This window comes from Falco rusticolus, chromosome 1 (assembly GCF_015220075.1).
Source record: "Falco rusticolus isolate bFalRus1 chromosome 1, bFalRus1.pri, whole genome shotgun sequence".
NCBI classification, from domain to species: Eukaryota; Metazoa; Chordata; class Aves; order Falconiformes; family Falconidae; genus Falco; species Falco rusticolus.
In genome coordinates, this window is record NC_051187.1 from 46,617,907 (window position 1) to 46,627,578 (window position 9,672).

Sequence of the window (9,672 nt, forward strand, 5' to 3'; positions counted from 1 at the left end):
TGCCTTTGACTCTCCCTTGCTTTCATCAGTTTTCAGGTAACATTTAATATTTTTCATCTCTGTCTAAAATCGTCCATTTTGTAAAACACAGACTTGTGCAATTCCTCACCTATCCTGGATTGGATTCAGTGGGGAATTTAGAGTTGGAAAAGTTTGGAACTGTTATTTCTTTGCAAAGCAGAAAAAATGTATCATCTATAAGCCAATACTATTAGATTAAATGGAACAAATCAGTATAAACAGGTCTCCTGTGGAAGGTTCTGTTCTGACCTGTTCTGTGAGTCTATGTTGAAAGACAGTTTGTAAAAAGTCTCACAATGAAAAAAAAAAAAAAGGAAGACTACAGAAAAGAATAAAAACAACAAAACACAAAACCCCAAGGTATTTAAAGAAAAGAGGACCAAATTAGAGAAACAAAAACTTACAGCAGAATATCACAGGTTTCTGATAACAGTGAGCACATGTCCTTTTGGTGGTGGCTATAAAAGCATAAAGATGCACTCTAGTCAGGAGTAAAGGTCTAGTGGTAAAATACAACAGCCTCACAGATGATCAACCCGCTTCTTATTTACATCGCACGTTGATACAGTTCTCCATTATGTGGCCAGACACTGTCAAGCTCCAGTTGACAATATTTATAGAATATCTGGAACAGTATAAAACACCATAATGCATTTGTGTACAATCTAAATGCTTAACTATTGGTTCACTCCCATTTCATGTGAATTATGTAAGTTCAGCAGAAACTTTTGTAAGTTCCCCAGTACAGAGAGCTGAGGTGTGGTTTTCAAACCCCTGCTAAGGTATAGACCACAGAAATGGTAGACGGGAGAAGTAATGACAGGTTCTGACCAGCAGTGAGCTTTAGTTATGGAGATGTATGTTTGTCACTTTCAGTGTTGTAGGAACCCTCCAGATAGTCATGTTCTGACAAGCATGAAAGCACAACGACGTGAAAAGGGTTCTTAAGCAAGAAACTGAAAAAGCAATCTTATGAGTTAGTCCCTTCTGTAAAGGTTTAATGTATTGTATTAAGATTTTTAAAATATAGAGCTGTTAAACATTAAGGAAAATAGAGGATCTGCAAACTGTCAGGGCACCAGTGCATCAGACAGACATACAGATTATCAGTTTAGCATATCTTGTTTCTCCTTCTCATGATTTGCTTATGGCTTTCACAGATGCATTTTACAGTGAATCTGCTGATTCTTCTGACTAGGTGTCATAGTTTCTGACCTAATTTTTCTTTTAAATATAATAAAAGACTTGATAAATCTGTATGATGCAGACTGATCAGAAGCTGTTTTGCATTTTCTGGCAGAAGAATTTTATGTGATTCACAGATCTCGCATATACATCCCTGCTTGATGTCCTATTGAGGCACAGAACGAATCATTTTCCCGAAAATAGATAATGTCAAATCTAACGGCAATGCAAAGCATAAGATTACCCATTGAACTTGGCTATGCTGTTCTTGACTTTCAGGCACGTAACTTGTCAAATGAAGTGGCAGTCTACAGCGGTGTGTTATGTGCTGAGCCCTTCAGTCACGTGGAGCATATTGAGTCACTCTTCTGTATGGGGAGGAGGATGACCAACGCACATTGCAGCGTGCTGTCAGAGAGACCATTACTGCATCTCCTTCTCCAGCTCTGCAAGCTGTACTGGCACACAACGGATGAGGTCACTGGAACCTATAGCATCAAAACACCCGGCAAAGCTCTGAAATGCCTCCACCTCTGTTGCCCAGGATGAATAGCAATGCCTACAGTAAAGCTGCCCTTTGTCTATGCTGCATCTCAATGACAGTGGGGGGCACGGATTAGACCTCCAGGGTAGGATCTTGCAGGGGGGCTCAGAGCAATCTGAATCCCTTACAAAAAAAAAACCACAACACCCACTGAAGTGTCCACTGCTGCCACAGAGCACAGCTGCAGAGCTAACAGGGTACTCAGCTGGGACTCAGTTAATGTCTCCTCTGTATCTGATTGCATTTTGATGAAAGTATTTTACATCTCAGCAGAGCGCCCTAATTGTAATGTTACCAGATAGTCAGGGACATACCTCTCTTGCTCTGAATTTCCTCAGCTGAAGGTATTTAATTAATTTCCCTACCAGAAAGTAATGAAGTAGTCACTGGAACAAAGAGAAAGGAGAAGGAAGAAACACAAGGTTGATTCACATGCAGGCTCTAGTCCTTGCTCCAATGAACACTGAAGCCTCCTAATTGAAATGTAGCCTTTCCCACAGGAGAGATATTTACCCTGGAATACAGCTCAGCCTTGTGGTTGGGCTATTTGGTCAAGCACTAGCATAGACCTGAGCTATGCTGAAATACTTAAGACTATAACTGGACTGGTCTAGCCAGCTCCTGGGGGGCCGCGGAGGTACAGGAGGAAAGCTCTTTCTGCATATCCCTGTCCATTTATTCTTGACTTCTTCCTGTTCACTGAAAGCCCAAATATGTTGTTTGCTATTGAGAACTTAATTTAGGTGGTAGAACATCCACCAGCATCATCACAATACCTAACTTAAATCTTCCTGACAAATTTTACCAACCATGAATTTTAGGAATGCACAGTTTTTGAAGCAGTGGGAATGTGGAGCTACTTGCAATCTTTTCCCCTCCCGTCGAGTGGAGGTGGTTGCATCTGTTTATTCAGCTTCTGAGAAGGTAATTTTGAAACAATATGAAAAAGTATCAGCAATACAAAGTCATGCTGGAATGAGAGAGGCATTAGGTAGTGTAAATAAAAGCTGAATGAGACTGTATTTAAAGCAGTGTTAAGCCAGTGACACAATTAAGTGGATGTCAACATTATCTCCCAGTGGTCATGGTTTTGTATAATTGCTCTTATTATTGTATATAAACAGGTGTCAGTAATACATGAAATGGATATGGTGAGCATTCAGTAGGCAGTTAAATGATGCAAATTTGCTGTGTCCTGTGGGCTATATATAATACTTCTGCTATTCTTCAGCCTGAAGGTTATATTGGACTGTACTTCAAGTGAATTTAAATGCAGTCTTTCAGTTGCATCTTCAAATGTTTCAAATCATCAAACACTTCAGTGGAGTTATATCAACACAATACCTACTTTTCTTCTGCTGAAATCATTCACAAAGAGTACTCCTTGCATAAAACCCCTTTCATTTACAAAGAAAATGTAATGTGAGACAACGTGTTTGCACAAAAACCTTAGATGCTCCAGTCTGTCAAGACATTCTTTTCATCTGTATGTTTCTATGTGACAGATCACAAAACAGACAAATAACTTTTAAAATACTTTATTTTTTTACCAAATTAAATAATTGTTAGATACTAAACTGCCCTTTCTTCTCAGAATTGCCAGTAATCATTAAAAAAATCCTCTTCTTGTTTTTATGAAGGAAGACCTCATGTGAAATCAGAATTTTGTGACTCTACCAGGCTTTCTTAACTGTCAGAATAACAGCAGGTCATGACTGTCAGGGAGATGAATTTATTCCTACCTACAAGGATCTGTGATTGTGGAATTTGCATTGATGTTGCATTAGTGTGAATCAATAAATTAAATAGATAAGCTATTTTCTCTTCAAAATCAGTGTGTGCCTATGTAAGACAGATGAAAATTAGAGGTAGAAAAAGTAATTTAATTCAGTGCACAGTAAAGGAGCAACACATAAATGAAGTATCACTGATACCATTCAAGTATTAATAATCAGAAGGTTGCGAAACTGAAGCTATGGATAACCGGTTAAAGAATCTTGTTAACACTGTGCTAAAATGAAGTATATAGTTTATTACATGAAATAAAATATTAAGAGGAGGGAAAGGACAGGGAACGAGGATTTCTTATGATGTATTGATACACATTGACACCTGGGAAAGGTACAGAAAAAAATAAAAAATCCTGTACAGGTATTGACTTGTACCCCAGAAAGTTTTCTATGCAGTATTTTCTTTTACATGATGACAGCAAGATAGGCAGGTGAAGGTCTTTTAATGTCTTCAGAAGTGTCAAATTAATTAGATGACTGTACAGAGCTATAGAAAATGAAACTTTTTTAATTTTCAAGTTCCTGTGAGGCGATATCCAAGTAACTCGTGTTTCTGTTTAAACGTACAACTATTAGCTACTGTTACCAATTAGATACAATCAAAGTATCCCTGTCCTTGGAAGCATAAGATAGAAAAGAAAATCACTTACGTGGGAAAAAAAAAAAAAAAGAAAGAAAAAATCAATAAAGAAAAAATAAAGAAGATTGCAATATTATCCACAAAAAAAGCATGCTAGACTTAGTGTAGTCAACACAAAATTAATAATATGAGGATTTTTGTTGTTAAAATTTTTATCCGCAGGCCTATAAAACTAGTAATAGTAACAATATTAGGAGCAGTTGCTTGGACTGGATTAAAGGTTGCCACTTATTTTCCAGGCACTGTATCATAGAATCATAGAATGATTTGGGTTGGAAGGGACCTTCAAAGGTCACCTAGAACAACCCCCCTGCAATGAGCAGGGACATCTTCAGCTGGATCAGGTTGCTCAGAGCCCTGCCCAGCATGACCTGGAATGTTTCCAGGGATGGCGGATCTAGTCTACGGTGTCTCTGGGCAGCCTGCTCCAGTGTTTCACCACTCTCATCATAAGAAATGTCTTCCTTATATCTAGTCTGATGTTTTCAGTTTGAAACTGTTACCCTTTGTCCTATCACTACAGGTCCTATTAAAAAAAATCTGTCCCATTCTTTCTTATAAGCTGCCTTTAAGTACTGAAAGGCAGCAATGAGGTCTCCCTGGAGCCTTCCCCAGGCTGAACAGCACCAACTCTCTCAGCCTTTCCTCACAGGAGAGGTGTTCCGTCCCTCTGACCATTTGTGTTGCCTCCTCTGGACCTGCTCCAACAGGGCCAAGTCTTTCCTGTGCTGAGGACCCCAGGGCTGGACACAGCGCTCCAGGTGGGGTCCCACCAGAGCAGAGCAGAGGGGCAGAATCACCCCCCTCCACCCGCTGGCAGTGGGGTCACACCACCTTTTGGAGATTGCCGCTCCCGGTATGACAGCAATTATCCACCTGCTACCACCTGTGTAATTGATGAAAACAACATACAGTATATTGCATATAGGGGAAGGGGTAGAGGCATTTGCCATTTTAGGTTTGATTTTCTGGATTTCTTAGCACGCCTGAAAGTAACCATTTATCTGTCAACCTGAATATTGATTCTGCATTTCTGATGACTCAGTTCCTCTTGAGATTCGTAATCATGTCACCTAAAGTATCTGATATCTTCCCAGGTTTGCATCAAGACCATCTCCTTTTCTGATGTGCAAGGATTACATTTTTCCAGGTATGTGTGTTGGTTTGATTAATAATTGAACGCTGATTCAGTGAAGCTATATGTTTTGGGTTTTTTCCTGCTAATTTTCACTCTGCCTGCTTAAGAAAATGCATCTATTTTGCATCTACAGAAGCTGCCACTTAGTTGATTTCAAATGATACCTTTCAATTACTTGAATATTGCTGGGACTACCTGTTTCTTTCTAATCCCTTATGTCTATAGATCAGACAACAATCACATCTGTACTAGTCACTCATCTCCAATCGATTTCTTCTAGAAGAATCAGCCTCCTTATATCTTTTAGTCTATGTAAATCACCTACTTTCCAGTCTCCCCTGAATACATGTGTTTTCTCCATTATTCCTATCTTTATAATATCTGGGCTTACTCATTACTTTACACTCATAAATCGCTTTTCCCAGTGCTGCTTAAACAATGCAAACTGATACGTAAATGAGAAAGATGACTTTGGCTCACAGTTGCTTGTTAAAATCTACTCACTAATGTTTTCTTTTCCATTCACTGGTTAAAATTTGACACCCTGACAATTCAAATGGGGCATAAAGTTCTAATTATTTTTGTTGTTACATCATTTTTTTTAATTGTTGCATTCATGTGTATCAGAATTAATACTGCATGACTCAGGGGAATGGTTCTCCACAAAGGGCGAAATATGTTGTCAACCAAAACATTGCTTTTCAGTCTGTAAATACTTATGTAAGTAGCAAATGAATAATTAAAAAATGGGGTTGATTAATGAAGGATTTTCACATGTGAAAGTTAAGGGTTTTATCACTGTTATTTGAAACAAAATGCCTAATCAAGTCTACAGAAACATAATTAGGATCTGCATAATAGATGCTATGCTAGCAAAGGGTCAGCTGAGCTTCCACTGAAGACAATGACAATATTGTACTTGTTAAAATGTGAATAGCCTTAGATGCTAAAGGCACTTAGTTGCATGCCTGCATAATATGTGCCCTCACGCTGCAGGCCTGAGATAAAAAACTGGTGCTTTAAGAATGTGCTTTTCCACATGCTAAAAAATAAATTATTTAACTGCAGTTGCTACAAGAAATTCTCACTGCACTTAAAATCTGACAGGCAGCATTAAGAAGAGTAAGCAATAAGTTAACACTTCTCCTATATTTAATTTTCTTAGCTTTTGAAGTTCAAAGGAAAACTTGGGAAGTTTACAACTACGGAAGTAGAAGTGATTCTTGATACGTGCTACTGTTGATGTCACATTTATACTATCCTAATGAAGGCTACCCCTAAGCTTCCCTTTCCAAATCATTGATTTTGGTAGCTAGTACATATATCCAGCGCAAATTAAATAATAATATTAATATTAATATTAATATTAATATTAATAATAATAATAATAATAATAATAATAATAATAATAATAATAATTAATAATAATATAAATAAATAGAGAATTTAGTTGGCTGAAGTTGGGTTTTGAACACAGAGTTAGTTTTGTCTGTATCTGATTCCTAGGAAGCTGTTACACAGCTGGGAACAATTGCCTCTGTCAGCAGGTTTCAGTTGCTGATTTGGAAAATAGTTGGCCAGTGTAAAATACCAAGTATAGCAGTGTCTGCATCACTTGTTACAGCTTAATGATGGTTACAGAAGTCCTGGCAGCTACCCAGCTACTTCTTAGATGTCTTAATACATTACTATATCTTCTGAAACGGTGAGCAAACCAACCTATCCTCTAGAACCTTCAACATGATGTTGGAGACTCCCTGTTACTAGGTATCTAGTAGCCCTCCACGCAGTGGAATATCCAGGCCCTTTTCCGACTAAAGCTTATATTGGAATTTTATTTTTTTAGTGTCTAAAGGTACAAGCAAGATCAGAAAACCCACTCTCTTCTTAGAATACACAAGATGCTACAGTTCATTTCTTCAAGAGCTTATATTCTAATTCAAAAAGCACTATAAGCGTAATGTATAAGCAGAGAGCTTTGAGGTGGAAGGGCCTAAGGTCCCTATCACTAAGCAAGTTAAATGGCTGTTCATCTCTATGGTTGTGAGTTGCCTGACAGCTTTTTTCTTCCTTTTCTTTAATATATACTTTGTACAGTAGTGTGTGTGTGTGTGTGGTTGAATACGTATTTGTAAAGCAAATAATTAAGGCTGACACAAAAGACTCAAAATAACAGATAAGAGACATTTTCCACTCTTTATAGCTATCCTAAGTGCTAAATAATGGAGCTTAGCTTAAAATGTTGTTTACCATATCCAGTATATCATACGGTCTCTGCATCTCAGGGCTGAATATAATTCTTAGCTTCCTAATGAAGCCTTCCCCCTTTCCCTCCATTCCTAAATGCCAACGACTCAATAACTGGTTGAGTGACAGGTACAAAACTGGTAACTCTGGAACTGAACAGCTATTGGGCACAAACAATCACATATCCATTTATTCACACATCTATCTGGGATGCTTATGTTTAAGGAAAACACTCATTTAACTTAGAACATAAATCAGAAGTGCATTTTATTTATACGTGCTATTTATTTTCACCACCCCACCCCCAATTATGTTTCTTTCAGGGAATTACAGGATGTATCATGTAGGATTTTTCCCTTGTAAAATAACATGTAAGCAATGAATTGGGAGATCCTTGAACCACTTGAAGAAGAAAAAATCAGATCTTAAGTCCTACTAAAGTCTTTAGAAAAGGTGCTGTTTGTGTGTGAGATGGAAACATCAAGTCCTTGCCCAGGCCAAGAGCAGAGTACAGTGCAATTAGCCTTGCAAGTTTTGACATGAGCCATGAATCAATAACTAATGGGAGAAAAATACTTGAGCCTGCTGGAAATCTATGCCATGATATCACCGTGGGTAGATCATGGGCCTGTGGTGACATCTCACCACAGAGAGTCTCAGTGGTAAAGACCAGATGTAGCTCTGTGGCCATCTGACACCACTGAGAACTGGTGAGCTCAAGGGGAAAAGGTCTGTGTTGATGCCAAACTGCTACACAGCAGCTCGGTGTCGGGATGGGCTGGAGTGCTGCATTCACCACCCTTCACACTTGGCTATGCTGGTTCTTTGTAGTGATAACCGGGGGACAGGGAGCCCCCATTAACACTCGGTGTGTGGGTATCGGTGTGTGTCTCTGAGTGCAGGCAAAGGTCTCCCCGACACAGCCTCCACCACTTAGTAAACTCAATGAGCTGGGCTCAGCTGTGTGATGCTGTTTGGTGTACAAGTGTTTAAAGGGTTCACTTGGAAGTGCTGTACGTGTGAGAGCTGGACACCATTCTCTAAACTGAAAGGTCTTCCTCAGAAGACACCAATGACCACATGAATTATATTAAGAAGAAAGCCAGCCACACACACTGCTGGGACCCTCTGGCTCTGAGGACAAATGGTGGAGACAGGATGCATTTCACCTACCTAGCACTGCTTTCCTGCAATGCTCCTAAGACATGATAGTAATTTTCCCTATGTGTGTGTGTATATATTTTGTGTGTTCAATTCAAGGTATATGAAATAATGTGAGGGTTCTATGGGCAGTTTCCAAAAACAGTTTCACAGCATGAAACTGATGGATAATGTGTCACACTGCAAGGCCATGCAAGTAGAGAGAATGCAAGACTTCCTCAGCTGGTGTTGGATATCTCTGACAGAGAAAGAGGCAAAGCTGGTGCAATCCTGTCCATGATGCCTACTGGGGATCTTCCCTGGCCTGTGCTATAGATGCAGCCCAAGACCAGAGTGGTGCTAATTTACATGTACCCAAAATCCCATACCTTGCTAACTAATCACTGAGTAGTGCAGACATCAGAAGTCTAGTGCACAAACTAATTTAGGTATCACCAACAATAGCTGGGGCTAATAATACTTGGAATGCTTCAAGCACAGAGAAGAAAAAGAGATACTTACTCCAAAATATTATTTAAACATATAAAATTGAGGAAAAAATCATGTAATCACCTTTTTTTAAACATTGGAAACTGAGTTGCTGAGTGACTCCCCGTACAGTTACAAGACATAGCTCTCCCTCATTCCAGGCCATGGGTGTAAGTGCTTATCTGCACACTAAATATTTTACCTGTCATTATGGATGAAAAGCACTGTACTTTCCTGTTTCATCCATGCTCTCTTGACTGCTTGTGTTCCCAGTAGAAGATGTTATAAGAACGGAATAAAGGACTCTGAAAACTCCCATGCACCTGACCTCCTGATCCTCCTAAGGACATCAATGTCAGCAGCAAAGCTGGGACAGCGCACTACATTTTAGCAAGTCTGCTTAATTTTCTTACTTATGTTACAAATGTTGCACTCTGATTTTTCCCTTAACAGGAACATTGGTGTAATGCTGCTTCCA